This window comes from Triturus cristatus, chromosome 1_1 (assembly GCF_964204655.1).
Source record: "Triturus cristatus chromosome 1_1, aTriCri1.1, whole genome shotgun sequence".
Taxonomy (NCBI): domain Eukaryota; kingdom Metazoa; phylum Chordata; class Amphibia; order Caudata; family Salamandridae; genus Triturus; species Triturus cristatus.
The window spans coordinates 1,023,157,990-1,023,175,783 of NC_140579.1; positions in this window are offsets into that span (position 1 = coordinate 1,023,157,990).

Here is a 17,794-nt window from a genome sequence, read left to right on the forward strand (position 1 = left end):
GGCAGTGTAGGGAGTGAGCTGGGGGTGGTGTTTTAGGGTTTAGGGGAGTCCATTGGTGTTCGGGCAGTGTAGGGGGTCATGCAGGGGGTAGTGTTTTAGGGTTTAGGGTAGTGCAGTGGTGTTGGGTTGTGTACTGGGTCGTGCTGAGAGTAGATTTAGGATTTAGGGTAGTGCAGTGGTGTTTGGGTATTGTAGGGGGTCGTGCTGAGAGTAGATTTAGGATTTAGGGTAGTGCAGTGGTGTTTGGGTAGTGTAGGGGTCATGCTGAGTGTAGATTTAGGGTTTAGGGCAGTGCAGTGGTGTTTGGGTAGTGTAGGGAGTCGTGCTGGGTGGGAGTCTTTTAGGGTTTAGGGTAGTGCAGTGGTGTTTGGGTAGTGTAGGAGGTCATGCTGGGGTAGTGTTTTAGGGTTTAGAGCAGTGCAGTGCTGTTCGGGCAGTGTAGGGGGTCGTGCAGGGAATAGTGTTTTAGCGTTTAGGGTAGTGCAGTGGTGTTTGAGTAGTGTTGGGAGTTGTGCTGAGAGTAGATTTAGTGTAGTGCAGTGGTGTTTGGGTAGTGTAGGGGGTAGTGCTGGGGGTAGATTTAGGGATTAGGGTAGTGCATTTGTGTTTGGGTAGTGTTGGGAGTCATGCTGGGGGAAGTGTTTTAGGGATTAGGGTAGTGCAGTGGAGTTTGGGTAGTGTAGGAGGTCGTGCTAGGGGTAGTGTTTTAGGGTTTAGGGTAATGCAGTGTTTGGGCAGTGTAGGGGGTTGTGCTGGGGGTAGTGGTTTAGGGGAGTGCAGTGGTGTTTGGGTAGTGTAGGGGGTACTGCTGTGGGTAGTGTTTTAGTGTTTAGGGTAGTGCAATGGTGTTTGTGTAGTGTAGGAGGTTCTGCTGGGGGTAGTATTTTAGGGTTTAGAGTAGTGCAGTGGTGTTTGGGTAGTGTAGGGGGTACTAATAAGGGTAGTGTTTTAGGGTAGTGCAGCGGCGTTCGGGTAGTGTAGGGGGTCATGCTGGGGGTAGTGTTTTAGGGTTTAATGTAATGCTGTGGTGTTTGTTGTAGTGTAGGGGGTCGTGCTTGGGGTACATTTAGGGTTTAGGGTAGTGCAGTGGTGTTTGTGTAGTGTAGGGTGTCGTGCTTGGGTAGTGTTTTAGGGTTTCGGGTAGTGCAGTGGTGTTGTTGTAGTGTAGGGGGTCATGCTGGGGGTAGTGTTTTTGGGTGTAGGGTAGTGCAGTGGTGTTTGGGTAGTGTAGGGGGTCGTGCTGAGGGTAGAGTTAGGGTTGTGCAGTGGTGTTTGGGTAGTGTAGGAGGACGTGCTGGAGTAGATTTAGCATTTAGGGTAGTGAATTGGTGTTTGGGTAGTGTAGGAGGTCGTGCTGGGGGTAGTGTTTTGAGGTTTAGGGTAGTGCAGTGTTTGGGCAGTGTAGGGGGTCGTGCTGGGGGTAGTGGTTTAGGGGAGTGCAGTGGTGTTTGAGTAGTGTAGGGGGTACTGCTGTGGGTAGTGTTTTAGTGTTTAGGGTAATGCAATGGTGTTTGGGTAGTGTAGGGGTTCTGCTGGGGTAGTGTTTTAGGGTTTAGAGTAGTGCAGTGGTGTTTGGGTAGTGTAGGGGGTACTAATGAGGGTAGTGTTTTAGGGTAGTGCAGCGGTGTTTGGGTAGTGTAGGGGGTCATGCTGGGGGTAGTGTTTTAGGGGTTAGGGTAGTGATGTGGTGTTTGTGTAGTGTAGGGGGTCGTGCTGGTAGTAGTGTTTTGGGGTTTAGGGTAGTTTAGTGGTGTTTGTTGTAGTTTAGGGGGTCGTGCTTGGGGTACATTTAGGGTTTAGGGTAGTGCAGTGGTGTTTGCGTAGTGTAGGGGGTCGTGCTTGGGTAGTGTTTTAGGGTTTAGGGTAGTGCAGTGGTGTTGGTGTAGTGTAGGGGGTCGTGCTAGGGGTAATGTTTTTGGGTTTAGGGTAGTGCAGTGGTGTTTGGGTAGTGTAGGGGGTCGTGATGAGGGTAGATTTAGGGTTGTGTAGTGGTGTTTGGGTAGTGTAGGAGGTTGTGCTGGGGTAGATTTAGGGTTTAGGGAAGTGTAGTGGTGTTTGGGTAGTGTAGGGGGTCATGCTGGGGGTAGATTTAGGGTTGAGGGAAGTGCAGTGGTGTTTGGGTAGTGTAGGGAGTCGTGCTGGGGGAGTGTTTTAGGGTTTAGGGTAGTGCAGTGGTGTTTGGGTAGTGTAAGGGGTCGTGCTGGGGTGGTGTTTCAGGGTTTAGGGCAGTGCAGTGGTGTTCGGGCAGTGTAGGGGGTCGTGCTGGGGCTGGTGTTACAGGGTTTAGGGTAGTGCTGTGGTTTTTGTGTAGTGTAGGGGTCATGCTGGTGCTAGAGTTTTAGTGTTCATTGTAGTGCAGTGATGTTTTTGTAGTGTAGGGGGTCGTGCTTGGTGTACATTTAGGGTTTAGGGTAGTGCAGTGGTATTTGTGTAGTGTAGGGGGTCGTGGTAGGGTAGTGTTTTAGGGTTTAGGGTAGTGCAGTGGTGTTGGTGTAGTGTAGGGGGTCATGCTGGGGGTAGTGTTTTAGGGTTTAGGGTAGTGCAGTGGTTTTTGGGTAGTGTAGGGGGTTGTGCTGAGGGTAGATTTAGTGTAGTGCAGTGGTGTTTGGGTAGTGTAGGGGGTAGTGCTGGGGGTAGATTTAGGGTTTAGGGTAGTGCATTTGTGTTTGGGTAGTGTTGGGAGTCGTGCTGGGGGAAGTGTTTTAGGGTTTAGGGTAGTGCAGTGGTGCTTGGGTAGTGTAGGAGGTCGTGCTGGGGGTAGTGTTTTAAGGTTTAGGGTAGTGCAGTGTTTGGGCAGTGTAGGGGGTCGTGCTGGGGGTAGTGGTTGAGGGGAGTGCTGTGGTGTTTAGGTAGTGTAGGGGGTACTGCTGTGGGTAGTGTTTTAGTGTTTAGGGTAGTGCAATGGTGTTTGGGTAGTGTAGTGGTTCTGCTGGGGTAGTGTTTTAGGGTTTAGAGTAGTGCAGTGGTGTTTGGGTAGTGTAGGGGGTACTAATGAGGGTAGTGTTTTAGGGTAGTGCAGCGGTGTTTGGGTAGTGTAGGGGGTCATGCTGGGGGTAGTGTTTTAGGGGTTAGGGTAGTGCTTTGGTGTTTGTGTAGAGTAGGGGGTCGTGCTGGTGGTAGTGTTTTGGGGTTTAGGGTAGTGTAGTGGTGTTTGTTGTAGTTTAGGGGGCCGTGCTTGGGGTACATTTAGGGTTTAGGGTAGTGCAGTGGTGTTTGCGTAGTGTAGGGGGTCGTGCTTGGGTTGTGTTTTAGGGTTTAGGGTAGTGCAGTGGTGTTGGTGTAGTGTAGGGGGTCGTGCTAGGGGTAATGTTTTTGGGTTTAGGGTAGTGCAGTGGTGTTTGGGTAGTGTAGGGGGTCGTGCTGAGGGTAGATTTAGGGTTGTGCAGTGGTGTTTGGGTATTGTAGGAGATCGCGCTGGGTAGATTTAGGGTTTAGGGTAGTGTAGTGGTGTTTGGGTAGTGTAGGGGGTAGTGCTGGGGGTAGACTTAGGGTTTAGGGTAGTGCATTGGTGTTTGGGTAGTGTAGGGAGTCCTGCTGGGGGGAGTGTTTTAGGGTTTAGGGTAGTGCAGTGGTGTTTGGGTAGTGTAGGAGGTCGTGCTGGGGGTAGTGTTTTAGGATTTAGGTTAGTGCAGTGTTTGGGTAGTGTAGGGGGTCGTGCTGGGCGTAGTGGTTTAGGGGAGTGCAGTGGTGTTTGGGTAGTGTAGGGGGTACTGCTGTGGGCAGTGTTTTAGGGTTTAGGGTAGTGCAGTGGTGTTTGGGTAGTGTAGGGGGTACTGCTGTGGGCAGTGTTTTAGGGTTTAGGGTAGTGCAGTGGTGTTTGGGTAGTGTAGGGGGTTGTGCTGGGGGTAGTGTTATAGGGATTAGGGTAGTGCAGTGGTGTTTGTGTAGTGTAGGGGGTCGTGCTGGGGGTAGTGTTTTAGGATTTAGGGTAGTGCAGCGGTGTTTGTGTAGTGTAGGGGGTCGTGTTTTAGGGTTTAGGGTAGTGCAGTGGTGTTTGGGTAGTGTAGGGGGTCTTGCTGGGGTAGTGTTTTGGGGTAGTGCAATGGTCTTTGGGTAGTGTAGGGGATCGTGCTGGGGGTTAGTGTTTCAGGGTTTAGGATCGTGCTATGGTGTTGGGGTAGTGTAGGGGGTACGGCTGGGGGTAGTGTTTTAGGGTAGTGCAGTGGTGTTTGGGTAGTGTAGGGGGTCGTGCTGGGGGTAGTGTTTTAGGATTTAGGTTAGTGCAGTGGTGTTTGTGTAGTGTAGGGGGTCGTGTTTTAGGGTTTAGGGTAGTGCAGTGGTGTTTGGGTAGTGTAGGGGGTTTTGCTGGGGTAGTGTTTTAGGGTAGTGCAATGGTCTTTGGGTAGTGTAGGGGATCGTGCTGGGGGTTAGTGTTTTAGGGTTTAGGATAGTGCTATGGTGTTGGGATAGTGTAGGGGGTCGTGCTGGAGGTGGTGTTTCAGGGTTTAGGGCAGTGCAGTGGTGTTCGGGCAGTGTAGGGGTTCGTGCTGGGGATGGTGTTTCAGGGTTTAGTGAAGTGCAGTGGTGTTTGTGTAGTGTAGAAGGTCATGCTGGGGGTAGTGTTTTAGGGCTTAGGGTAGTGCAGTGGTGTTTGGGTAGTATAGGGGGTAGTGCTGGGGGCAGTGTTTTAGGGTTTAGGTTAGTACAGTGGTGTTGGGGAAGTGTAGGGGTCGTGCTGGGGGTGGTGTTTTAGGGTTTAGGGCAGTGCAGTGGTGTTCGGGAAGTGTAGTGGGTCATGCTGGGGGTGGTGTTTTACGCTTTATGGAAGTGCAGTGGTGTTCGAGCAGTGTAGGGGGTTGTGCATGGGGTGGTGCTTTAGGGTTTAGGGCAGTTCAGTGGTGTTCGGGCAGTGTAGGGGGTCGTGCTGCGGGTGCTGTTTTAGGGTTTAGGGCAGTTCCTTGGTGCTCGAGAAGTGTATAGGGTCGTGCTGGGGTGGTGCTTTAGGGTTTAGGGCAGTGCAGTGGTGTTTTCACAGTGTAGGGGGTCATGCTGGGGGTTGTGCTTTAGGGTTTACGACTGTGCAGTGGTTTTCGGGCAGTGTAGGGAGTCGTGCTGGGGTGTTGTTTTAGGGTTTAGTGCTGTGCAGTGGTGTTTGGGCTGTTTAGGGGGCCGTGGTGGGGGTGGTATTTCAGGGTTTGGGGCAGTGCAGTGGTGTTCGGGTAGTGTAGGGGGTCTTGCTGGGGGTGGTGTTTCAGGTTTTAGGGCAGTGGTGTTCGGGCAGTGTAGCGGGTCTTGCTGGGGGTGGTGTTTCAGGGTTTAGGGCAGTGCAATGATGTTTGGGCAGTGTGGGAGGTCGTGCAGGGGTGGTGTTTCAGGGTTTAGGGCAGTTCAGTGTTGTTCAGGTAGTGTAGGGTGTCGTGCTGGGGTAGTGTTTTAGGGTTAAGGGTAGTGCAGTGGTATTGGTGTAGTGTAGGGAGTCATGCAGCTGGTAGTGTTTTAGGGTTTGGGGTAGTGCAGTAGTGTTTGGGTAGTGTAGGGGTCGTGCTGAGAGTAGATTAAGCGTTTAGGGTTGGGCAGTGGTGTTTGGGTAGTGTAGGGGGTCGTGCTGGGGGTAGATTTAGGGTTTAGGGTAGTGCAGTAGTGTCTGGGTAGTGTAGGAGGTCGTGCTGGGGGTAGTGTTTTAGGATTTAGGGTAGTGCAGTGTTTGGGTAGTGTAGGGGGTCATGCTGGGGGTAGTGGTTTAGGGGAGTGCAGTGGTGTTTGGGTAGTGTAGGGGGTACTGCTGTGGGTAGTGTTTTAGGGTTTAGGGTAGTGCAGTGGTGTTTGGGTAGTGTAGGGGGTACTGCTGGGGGTAGTGTTTTAGGGTAGTGCAGTGATGTTTGGGTAGTGTAGGGGGTCATGGTGGGGGTGGTATTTCAGGGTTTGGGGCAGTGCACTGGTGTTCGGGTAGTGTAGGGGTTCTTGCTGGCGGCGGTGTTTCAGGGTTTAGGGCAGTGGTGTTCGGGCAGTGTAGCGGGTCTTGCTGGGGGTGGTGTTTCAGGGTTTAGGGCAGTGCAATGATGTTCAGGCAGTGTAGGGGGTCGTGTGGTGGTTGGTTTTTCAGGGTTTAGAGCAGTGCAGTGGTGTTCGGGCAGTTTAGGATGTCATGCTCGGGGTGGTGTTTCAGCATTTAGGGCAGTGCAGTGGTGTTCGGGCAGTGTGGGAGGTCGTGCAGGGGTGGTGTTTCAGGGTTTAGGGCAGTTCAGTGTTGTTCAGGCAGTGTAGGGTGTCGTGCTGGGGTAGTGTTTTAGGGTTAAGGGTAGTGCAGTGGAATTGGTGTAGTGTAGGGAGTCATGCAGCTGGTAGTGTTTTAGGGTTTGGGGTAGTGCAGTGGTGTTTGGGCAGTGTAGGGGTCGTGCTGAGAGTAGATTAAGGGTTTAGGGTTGGGCAGTGGTGTTTGGGTAGTGTAGGGGGTTGTGCTGGGGTAGATTTAGGGTTTAGGGTAGTGCAGTGGTGTTTGGGTAGTGTAGGAGGTCGTGCTGGGGGTAGTGTTTTAGGATTTAGGGTAGTGCAGTGTTTGGGTAGTGTAGGGGGTCGTGCTGGGGGTAGTGGTTTAGGGGAGTGCAGTGGAGTTTGGGTAGTGTAGGGGGTACTGCTGTGGGCAGTGTTTTAGGGTTTAAGGTAGTGCAGTGGTGTTTGGGTAGTGTAGGGGTACTGCTGGGGGTAGTGTTTTAGGGTAGTGCAGTGGTGTTTGGGTAGTGTAGGGGGTGGTGCTGGGTGTAGTGTTTTAGGGTTTAGGGTAGTGCAGTGGTGTTTGTGTAGTGTAGGGGGTAGTGTTTAAGGTTTAGGGTAGTGCAGTGGTGTTTGTGTAGTGTAGGGGGTTGTGCTGGGGGTAGTGTTTTAGGATTTAGGGTAGTGCAGCGGTGTTTGTGTAGTGTAGGGGGTCGTGTTTTAGGGTTTAGGGTAGTGCAGGGGTGTTTGGGTAGTGTAGGGGGTCTTGCTGGGGTAGTGTTTTAGGGTAGTGCAATGGTCTTTGGGTGTTTTAGGGTCTAGGATATTGCTATGGTGTTGGGGTAGTGTAGGGGGTCGTGCTGGGGTGGTGTTTCAGGGTTTAGGGCAGTACAGTGGTGTTCGGGCAGTGTAGGGGGTCTTGCTGGGGGTGGTGTTTCAGGGTTCAGGGCAGTGGTGTTCGGGCAGTGTAGGGGGTCTTGCTGGGGGTGGTGTTTCAGGGTTTAGGGCAGTGCAGTGGTGTCTGGGCAGTGTATGGGGTCGTGCTGGGGGTGTTTCAGAGTTTAGGGCAGTACAGTGGTGTTCGGGCAGTGTAGGGGGTCATGCTGGGGCTGGTGTTACAGGGTTTAGGGTAGTGCTGTGGTGTTTGTGTAGTATAGGGGGTCATGCTGGTGGTAGTGTTTTAGTGTTTATTGTAGTGCAGTGATGTTTGTGTAGTGTAGGGGGTCGTGCTTGGGGTACATTTAGGGTTTTGGTAGTGCAGTGGTGTTTGTGTAGTGTAGGGGGTCGTGCTTGGGTAGTGTTTTAGGGTTTAGGGTAGTGCAGTGGTGTTGGTGTAGTGTAGGGGGTCATGCTGGGGGTAGTGTTTTAGGATTTACGGTAGTGCAGTGGTGTTTGGGTAGTGTAGGGGGTTGTGCTGAGGGTAGATTTAGTGTAGTGCAGTGGCGTTTGGGTAGTGTAGGGGGTAGTGCTGGGGTAGATTTAGGGTTTAAGGTAGTGCATTTGTGTTTGGGTAGTGTTGGGAGTCGTGCTGGGGGAAGTGTTTTAGGGTTTAGGGTAGTGCAGTGGTGTTTGGGTAGTGTAGGAGGTCGTGCTGGGGTAATGTTTTAGGGTTTAGGGTAGTACAGTGTTTGGGCAGTGTAGGGGGTCGTGCTGGGGGTAGTGGTTTAGGGGAGTGCAGTGGTGTTTGGGTAGTGTAGTGGGTACTGCTGTGGGTAGTGTTTTAGGGTTTAGGGTAGTACAGTGGTGTTTGGGTAGTGTAGGGGGTACTAAAGAGGGTAGTGTTTTAGGGTAGTGCAGCGGTGTTTGGGTAGTGTAGGGGGTCATGCTGGTGGTAGTGTTTTAGGGGTTAGGGTAGTGCTGTGGTGTTTGTGTAGTGTAGGGGGTCGTGCTGGTGGTAGTGTTTTAGGGTTTAGGGTAGTGTAGTTGTGTTTGTTGTAGTGTAGGGGGTCGTGCTTGGGGTACATTTAGGGTTTAGGGGAGTGCAGTTGTGTTTGTGTAGTGTAGGGGGTCGTACTGAGGTTAGATTTAGGGTTGTGCAGTGGTGTTTGGATATTGTAGGAGATCGTGCTGGGATAGATTTAGGGTAGTGTAGTGGTGTTTGGGTAGTGTAGGGGGTAGTGCTGGGGGTAGACTTAGGGTTTAGGGTAGTGCATTGGTGTTTGGGTAGTGTAGGGAGTCGTGCTGGGGGGAGTGTTTTAGGGTTTAGGGTAGTGCAGTGGTGTTTGGGTAGTGTAGGAGGTCATGCTGGGGGTAGTGATTTAGGATTTAGGGTACTGCAGTGTTTGGGTAGTGTAGGGGTTCGTGCTGGGGGTAGTGGTTTAGGGGAGTGTAGTGGTGTTTGTGTAGTGTAGGGGGTACTGCTGTGGGTAGTGTTTTAGGGTTTAGGGTAGTGCAATGGTGTTTGGGTAGTGTAGGGGCTTCTGCAGGGTGTAGTGTTCTAGGGTTTAGAGTAGTGCAGTAGTGATTGGGTAGTGTAGGGGGTACTGCTGTGGGTAGTGTTTTAGGGTAGTGCAGTGGTGTTTGGGTAGTGTAGGGTGTCGTGCTGGGGATAGTGTTTTTCGGGTTTAGGGTAGTGCAGTGGTGTTTGTGTAGTGTAGGGGGTAGTGTTTTAGGGTTTAGTATAGTGCAGTGGTGTTTGTGTAGTGTAGGGGGTCGTGCTGGGGGTAGTGTTTTAGGTTTTAGGGTAGTGCAGCGGTGTTTGTGTAGTGTAGGGGGTCATGTTTTAGGGTTTAGGGTAGTGCAGTAGTGTTTGGGTAGTGTAGGGGTCGTGCTGGGGTTAGTGTTTTAGGGTAGTGCAATGGTCTTTGGATAGTGTAGGGGATCGTGCTGGGGAAAGTGTTTTAGGGTTTAGGGTAGTGCAGTGGTGTTGGGGTAGTGTAGGGGGTTGTGCTGGGGGTGGTGTTTCAGGGTTTAGGGCAGTGAAGTGGTGTTCGGTCAGTGTAGGGGGTCATGCTGGAGTGGTGTTTCAGGGTTTAGGGCAGTGGTGTTCGGGCAGCGTAGGGAGTCTTGCTGAGAATGGTGTTTCAGGGTTTAGGGCAGTGCATTGGTGTTCGGGCAGTGTAGGGGTCGTTGCTGGGGCTAGTTTGTCAGGGTTTAGGGCAGTGAAGTGGTGTTCGGGCAGTGTAGGGGGTCACGCTGGGGCTAGTGTTTCAGGGTTTAGGCCAGTGCAGTTATGTTCGGGCAGTGTAGAGGGACGTGCTGGGGGTAGGGTTTCACGGTTTAGGGCAGAGCAGTTGTATTCGGGCAGTGTAGGGGTCATGCTGGGGGTAGTGTTTTAGGGTTTCGGGCAGTGCAGTGGTGTCTGGGCAGTGAAGGGGGTAGTGCAGGGGGTGGTGTTTCAGGGTTTAGGGCAGTGCAGTGGTGTTCGGACAGTGTAGGGGGTCTTGCTGGGGGTGGTGTTTCAGGGTTTAGGACAGTGGTTTTCAGGCAGTGTAGGGGGTCTTGCTGGGGGTGGTGTTTCAGGGTTTAGGGAAGTGCAGTGGTGTCTGGGCAGTATAGGGGTCGTGCTGGGGTGGTGTTTCAGGGTTTAGGGTAGTGCAGAGTTGTTCGGGCAGTGTAGGGGGTCGTGCGGGGACTGATGTTTCAGGGTTTAGGGTAGTGCTGTGGTGTTTGTGTAGTGTAGGGGGTCGTGCTGGTGGTAGTGTTTTAGGGTTTAGGGTAGAACAGTGATGTTTGTGTAGTGTAGGGGGTCATGCTTCGGGTACATTTAGGGTTTAGGGTAGTGCAGTGGTGTTTGTGTAGTGTAGGGGGTCGTGCTTGGGTAGTGTTTTAGGGTTTAAGGTAGTGCAGTAGTGTTTGGGTAATGTAGGGGGTCGTGCTGAGGGTAGATTTAGGGTTGTGCAGTGGTGTTTGGGTAGTGTAGGAGGTCGTCTGGGGTAGATGTAGGGTTTAGGGTAGTGCAGTGGTGTTTGGGTAGTGTAGGGGGTAGTGCTCTGAGGGTAGACTTAGGGTTTAGGGTAGTGCATTGGTGTTTGGGTAGTGTAGGGAGTCATGCTGGGGGAAGTGTTTTAGGGTTTAGGGTAGTGCAGTGGTGTTTGGGTAGTGTAGGAGGTCATGCTGGGGGTAGTGTTTTAGGATTTAGGGTAGTGCAGTGTTTGGGTAGTGTAGGGGTTCGTGCTGGGGGTAGTGGTTTAGGGGCGTGCAGTGGTGTTTGGGTAGTGTAGGGGGTACTGCTGTGGGTAGTGTTTTAGGGTTTAGGGTAGTGCAATGGTGTTTGGGTAGTGTAGGGGCTTCTGCAGGGTGTAGAGTTCTAGGGTTTAGGGTAGTGCAGTAGTGATTGGGTAGTGTAGGGGGTACTGCTGGGGGTAGTGTTTTAGGGTAGTGCAGTGGTGTTTGGGTAGTGTAGGGGGTCGTGCTGGGGATAGTGTTTTTTGGGTTTAGGGTAGTGCAGTGGTGTTTGTGTAGTGTAGGGGGTAGTGTTTTAGGGTTTAGTATAGTGCAGTGGTGTTTGTGTAGTGTAGGGGGTCGTGCTGGGGGTAGTGTTTTAGGTTTTAGGGTAGTGCAGCGGTGTTTGTGTAGTGTAAGGGGTCGTGTTTTAGGGTTTAGGGTAGTGCAGTAGTGTTTGGGTAGTGTATGGGTCATGCTGGGGTTAGTGTTTTAGGGTAGTGCAATGGTCTTTGGGTAGTGTAGGGGATCGTGCTGGGGTAAGTGTTTTAGGGTTTAGGGTAGTGCAGTGGTGTTGGGGTAGTGTAGGGGGTTGTGCTCTGGCTGGTGTTTTAGGGTTTAGGGCAGTGCAGTGGTGTTCGGGCAGTGTTGGGGATCGTGCTGGGGCTGGTGTTTCAGGGTTTAGGGCAGTGCATTGGTGTTCGGGCAGTGTAGGGGTCGTTGCTGGGGCTAGTTTGTCAGGGTTTAGGGCAGTGAAGTGGTGTTCGGGCAGTGTAGGGGGTCACGCTGGGGCTAGTGTTTCAGGGTTTAGGCCAGTGCAGTTATGTTCGGGCAGTGTAGAGGGACGTGCTGGGGGTAGGGTTTCACGGTTTAGGGCAGAGCAGTTGTATTCGGGCAGTGTAGGGGTCATGCTGGGGGTAGTGTTTTAGGGTTTCGGGCAGTGCAGTGGTGTCTGGGCAGTGAAGGGGGTAGTGCAGGGGGTGGTGTTTCAGGGTTTAGGGCAGTGCAGTGGTGTTCGGACAGTGTAGGGGGTCTTGCTGGGGGTGGTGTTTCAGGGTTTAGGACAGTGGTTTTCAGGCAGTGTAGGGGGTCTTGCTGGGGGTGGTGTTTCAGGGTTTAGGGAAGTGCAGTGGTGTCTGGGCAGTATAGGGGGTCGTGCTGGGGTGGTGTTTCAGGGTTTAGGGTAGTGCAATGTTGTTCGGGCAGTGTAGGGGGTCGTGCGGGGACTGATGTTTCAGGGTTTAGGGTAGTGCTGTGGTGTTTGTGTAGTGTAGGGGGTCGTGCTGGTGGTAGTGTTTTAGGGTTTAGGGTAGAACAGTGATGGTTGTGTAGTGTAGGGGGTCATGCTTCGGGTACATTTAGGGTTTAGGGTAGTGCAGTGGTGTTTGTGTAGTGTAGGGGGTCGTGCTTGGGTAGTGTTTTAGGGTTTAAGGTAGTGCAGTAGTGTTTGGGTAATGTAGGGGGTCGTGCTGAGGGTAGATTTAGGGTTGTGCAGTGGTGTTTGGGTAGTGTAGGAGGTCGTCTGGGGTAGATGTAGGGTTTAGGGTAGTGCAGTGGTGTTTGGGTAGTGTAGGGGGTAGTGCGCTGAGGGTAGACTTAGGGTTTAGGGTAGTGCATTGGTGTTTGGGTAGTGTAGGGAGTCATGCTGGGGGAAGTGTTTTAGGGTTTAGGGTAGTGCAGTGGTGTTTGGGTAGTGTAGGAGGTCATGCTGGGGGTAGTGTTTTAGGATTTAGGGTAGTGCAGTGTTTGGGTAGTGTAGGGGTTCGTGCTGGGGGTAGTGGTTTAGGGGCGTGCAGTGGTGTTTGGGTAGTGTAGGGGGTACTGCTGTGGGTAGTGTTTTAGGGTTTAGGGTAGTGCAATGGTGTTTGGGTAGTGTAGGGGCTTCTGCAGGGTGTAGAGTTCTAGGGTTTAGGGTAGTGCAGTAGTGATTGGGTAGTGTAGGGGGTACTGCTGGGGGTAGTGTTTTAGGGTAGTGCAGTGGTGTTTGGGTAGTGTAGGGGGTCGTGCTGGGGATAGTGTTTTTCGGGTTTAGGGTAGTGCAGTGGTGTTTGTGTAGTGTAGGGGGTAGTGTTTTAGGGTTTAGTATAGTGCAGTGGTGTTTGTGTAGTGTAGGGGGTCGTGCTGGGAGTAGTGTTTTAGGTTTTAGGGTAGTGCAGCGGTGTTTGTGTAGTGTAAGGGGTCGTGTTTTAGGGTTTAGGGTAGTGCAGTAGTGTTTGGGTAGTGTATGGGTCATGCTGGGGTTAGTGTTTTAGGGTAGTGCAATGGTCTTTGGGTAGTGTAGGGGATCGTGCTGGGGTAAGTGTTTTAGGGTTTAGGGTAGTGCAGTGGTGTTGGGGTAGTGTAGGGGGTTGTGCTGGGGGTAGTGTTTCAGGGTTTAGGGCAGTGAAGTGGTGTTCGGTCAGTGTAGGGGGTCATGCTGGAGTGGTGTTTCAGGGTTTAGGGCAGTGGTGTTCGGGCAGTGTAGGGAGTCTTGCTGAGAATGGTGTTTCAGGGTTTAGGGCAGTGCAGTGGTGTTCGGGCAGTGTAGGGGGTCGTTGCTGGGGCTAGTTTGTCAGGGTTTAGGGCAGAGAAGTGGTGTTCGGGCAGTGTAGGGGGTCACGCTGGGGCTAGTGTTTCAGGGTTTAGGCCAGTGCAGTTATGTTCAGGCAGTGTAGAGGGACGTGCTGGGGGTAGGGTTTCACGGTTTAGGGCAGAGCAGTTGTATTCGGGCAGTGTAGGGGCATGCTGGGGGTAGTGTTTTAGGGTTTCGGGCAGTGCAGTGGTGTCTGGGCAGTGAAGGGGGTCGTGCAGGGGGTGGTGTTTCAGGGTTTAGGGCAGTGCAGTGGTGTTCGGACAGTGTAGGGGTCATGCTGGGGGTGGTGTTTCAGGGTTTAGGACAGTGGTTTTCAGGCAGTGTAGGGGGTCTTGCTGGGGGTGGTGTTTCAGGGTTTAGGGAAGTGCAGTGGTGTCTGGGCAGTGTAGGGGGTCGTGCTGGGGTGGTGTTTCAGGGTTTAGGGAAGTGCAGTGTTGTTCGGGCAGTGTAGGGGGTCGTGCGGGGACTGATGTTTCAGGGTTTAGGGTAGTGCTGTGGTGTTTGTGTAGTGTAGGGGGTCGTGCTGGTGGTAGTGTTTTAGGGTTTAGGGTAGTACAGTGATGTTTGTGTAGTGTAGGGGGTCGTGCTTCGGGTACATTTAGGGTTTAGGGTAGTGCACTGGTGTTTGTGTAGTGAAGGGGGTCGTGCTTGGGTAGTGTTTTAGGGTTTAAGGTAGTGCAGTAGTGTTTGGGTAATGTAGGGGGTCGTGCTGAGGGTAGATTTAGGGTTTTGCAGTGGTGTTTGGGTAGTGTAGGAGGTCGTGCTGGGGTAGATGTAGGGTTTAGGGTAGTGCAGTGGTGTTTGGGTAGTGTAGGGGGTAGTGCTAGGGGTAGATTTAGGGTTTAGAGTAGTGCATTGGGGTTTGGGTAGTGTAGGGTGTAGTGTTGGGGTAGATGTAGGATTTAGGGTAGTGCAGTCGTGTTTGGGTAGTGTAGGGCGTAGTGCTAGGGGTAGATTTAGGGTTTAGTGTAGTGCATTGGTATTTGGGTAGTGTGGGGAGTCGTGCTGGGGGAGTGTTTTAGGGTTTAGGGTAGTGCAATGGTGTTTGGGTAGTGTAGGAGGTCATGCTGAGGGTAGTGTTTTAGGGTTTAGGGTAGTACAGTGTTTGGGTAGTGTAGGGGGTCATGCTGGGGTAGTGGTGTAGTGGAGTGCAGTGGTGTTTGGGTAGTGTAGGGGGTACTGCTGTGGGTAGTGGTTTAGGGTTTAGGGTAGTGCAATGGTGTTTGGGTAGTGTAGGGGTTCTGCTGGGTGTAGTGTTTTAGGGTTTAGGGTAGTGCAGTGGTGTTTGGGTAGTGTAGGGGGTAGTGTTTTAGGGTAGTGCAGTGGTGTTTGGGTAGTGTAGGTGGTTGTGCTGGGTGTAGTGTTTTAGGTTTTAGGGCAGTGCAGCGGTATTTGTGTAGTGTAAGGGGGTCGTGTTTTTGGGTTTAGGGTAGTGCAGTAGTGTTTGGATAGTGTAGGGGATCGTGCTGGGGTTAGTGTTTTAGGGTAGTGCAATGGTCTTTGGGTAGTGTAGGGGATCGTGCTGGGGGTTAGTGTTTTAGGGTTTAGGGTAGTGCAGTGGTGTTGGGGTAGTGTAGGGGGTCATGCTGGTGGTGGTGTTTCAGGGTTTAGGGCAGTGCAGTGGTGTTCAGGCAGTGTAGGAGGTCATGCTGGGGTGGTGTTTCAGGGTTTAGGGCAGTGCAGTGGTGTTTGGACAGTGTAGGGCGTCGTGCTGGGTTGGCGTTTCAGGGTTTAGGGCAGTGCAGTGGTGTTCGGGCAGTGTAAGGGGTCGTGCTGGGGCTGGTGTTTCAGGGTTTAGGGTAGTGCTGTGGTGTTTGTGTAGTTTAGGATGTCGTGCTGGTGGTAGTGTTTTAGGGTTTAGGGTAGTGCAGTGATGTTTGTGTAGTGTAGGGGGTCGTGCTTGGGGTACATTTAGGATATAGGGTAGTGCAGTGGTGTTTGTGTAGTGTAGGGGGTCGTGCTTGGGTAGTGTTTTAGGGTTTAGGGTAGTGCAGTGGTGTTGGTGTAGTGTAGGGGGTCATGCTGGGGGTAGTGTTTTTGGGTTTAGGGTAGTGTAGTGGTATTTGGGTAGTGTAGGGGGTCGTGCTGAGGGTAGATTTAGGGTTGTGCAGTGGTGTTTGGGTAGTGTAGGAGGTTATGCTGGGGTAGATATAGGGTTTAGGGTAGTGCAGTGGTGTTGGGGTAGTGTAGGGGGTCATGCTGGGGGTAGTGTTTTAGGGGTTAGGGTAGTGATGTGGTGTTTGTGTAGTGTAGGGGGTCGTGCTTGTAGTAGTGTTGTGGGGTTTAAGGTAGTTTAGTGGTGTTTGTTGTAGTTTAGGGGGTCGTGCTTGGGGTACATTTAGGGTTTAGGGTAGTGCAGTGGTGTTTGCGTAGTGTAGGGGGTCATGCTTGGGTAGTGTTTTAGGGTTTAGGGTAGTGCAGTGGTGTTGGGGTAGTGTAGGGGGTTGTGCTGGGGGTAGTGTTTCAGGGTTTAGGGCAGTGAAGTGGTGTTCGGTCAGTGTAGGGCGTCATGCTGGAGTGGTGTTTCAGGGTTTAGGGCAGTGGTGTTCGGGCAGTGTAGGGAGTCTTGCTGAGAATGGTGTTTCAGGGTTTAGGGCAGTGCAGTTGTGTTCGGGCAGTGTAGGGGGTCGTGGCTGGGGCTAGTTTGTCAGGGTTTAGGGCAGAGAAGTGGTGTTCGGGCAGTGTAGGGGGTCACGCTGCGGCTAGTGTTTCAGGGTTTAGGCCAGTGCAGTTATGTTCAGGCAGTGTAGAGGGACATGCTGGGGGTAGGGTTTCACGGTTTAGGGCAGAGCAGTTGTATTCGGGCAGTGTAGGGGCATGCTGGGGGTAGTGTTTTAGGGTTTCGAGCAGTGCAGTGGTGTCTGGGCAATGAAGGGGGTCGTGCAGGGGGTGGTGTTTCAGGGTTTAGGGCAGTGCAGTGGTGTTCGGACAGTGTAGGGGGTCTTGCTGGGGGTGGTGTTTCAGGGTTTAGGACAGTGGTTTTCAGGCAGTGTAGGGGGTCTTGCTGGGGGTGGTGTTTCAGGGTTTAGGGAAGTGCAGTGGTGTCTGGGCAGTGTAGGGGGTAGTGTTTTAGGGTAGTGCAGTGGTGTTTGGGTAGTGTAGGGGGTCGTGCTGGGGGTAGTGTTTTAGGTTTTAGGGTAGTACAGTGGTGTTTGTGTAGTGTAGGGGGTAGTGTTGTAGGGTTTAGGGTAGTGCAGTGGTGTTTGTTTAGTGTAGGTGGTTGTGCTGGGTGTAGTGTTTTAGGTTTTAGGGCAGTGCAGCGGTATTTGTGTAGTGTAAGGGGGTCGTGTTTTTGGGTTTAGGGTAGTGCAGTGGTGTTCGGTCTGTGTAGGGGGTCGTGCTGAGGGTTGTGTATCAGGATTTAGGGCAGTGCAGTGGTGTTCGGGCACTGTAGGGGGTCGTGCTGGGGTGGTGTTTCAGGGTTTAGAGCAGTGCAGTGGTGTTCGGGCAGTGTAGGGGTCATGCTGGGGGTGGTGTTACAGGGTTTAGGGCAGTGCAGTGCTGTTCGGGTACTGTAGGGGGTCATGCTGGGGGTGGTGTTTCACAGTTTAGGGCAGTGCAGTGGTATTCGGGCAATGTAGGGGGTCTTGATTGGGGGTGGGGTTTCAGGGTTTAGGGCAGTGCAGTGTTGTTCGGGCAGTTTAGGGGGTCGTGCAGGGGTTGGTGTTTCAGGGTTTAGGGCAGTGCAGTTTCGTTCCAGCAGTGTAGGGGGTCATGCTGGGGGTGGTGCTTAAGGGTTTAGGGCAGTGCAGTGGTGTTCGGGCATTGTAGGGATTCTTGCTGGGGCTGGTGTTTCAGGGTTTAGGGCAGTGCAGTGGTGTTTGGGCAGTGTAGGGGGTCGTGCTGGGGCTGGTGTTTCGAGGTTTAGGGCTGTGCTGTGGTGTTCGGGCAGTTTAGGGGGTTGTGTTGGGGCTGGTGTTTCAAGGTTTAGGGCAGTGCAGAGGTGTTCAGGCAGTGTAGGGGATCGTGCTGGGGTTGGTGTTTCAGGGTTTAGGGCAGTGCAGTGGTGTTTGGGCAGTGTAGGGCTTCGTGCGGGGGTGATGTTTCAGGGTTTATGGCAGTGCAGTGGTGTTCGGGCAGTGTAGGGGTCATGCAGGGGGGTTGTGTATCAGGATTTAGGGCAGTGCAGTGGTGTTTGGGCAGTGTAGGGGGTCATGCTGGTACTGGTGTTTCAGGGTTTAGGGCAGTGCAGTGGTGTTCAGGCAGTGTAGGGGGTAATGCTGGGGGCAGAGTTTCAGGGTTTAGGGCGGTGCAGTGGTGTTCGGGCAGTGTAGGGGGTCGTGCTGGGATGGTGTTTCAGGGTTTAGGGCAGTGCAGTGGTGTTCGGGCAGTGTATGGGGTCATGCTGGGGGTGGAAGTTTCAGGGTTTAGGGCAGTGCAGTGGTGTTCGGGCAGTGTAGGGGTCATGCTGGGGGTGGTGTTTCAGGGTTTAGGGCAGTGCAGTGGTGTTCAGGCACTGTAGGGGGTCGTGCTGGGGGTGGTGCTTCAGGGTTTAGAGCTGTGCAATGGTGTTCGGGCACTGTAGGGGGTTGTGCTGGGGTTGGTTTTTCAGGGTTTAGGGCAGTGGAATCGTGTTTGGGCAGTGTAGGGGACATGCTGGGGGTAGTGTTTCAGGGTTTAGGGCAGAGCAGTGGTGTTCAGGCAGTGTAGGGGTCATGATGGGGGTAGAGTTTTAGGGCTTAGGGCAGTGCAGTGTTGTTCGGGCAGTGTAGGGGGTCATGCAGGGGTGGTGTTTTAGGGTTTAGTACAGTGCAGTGGTGTTTGGACAGTGTAGGGGTTTGTGCGGTGGTGATGTTTCAGGGTTTAGGGCAGTGCAGAGGTGTTCAGGCAGTGTAGAGGCCATACACGGGGTGGTGAATCAGGATTTAGGGCAGTGCAGTTGTGTTTGGACAGTGTAGGGGTCGTGCTGGGGGTAGAGTTTCAGGGTTTAGGAAAGTGCAGTGGTGTTCGGGCAGTGTAGGGGCTCAT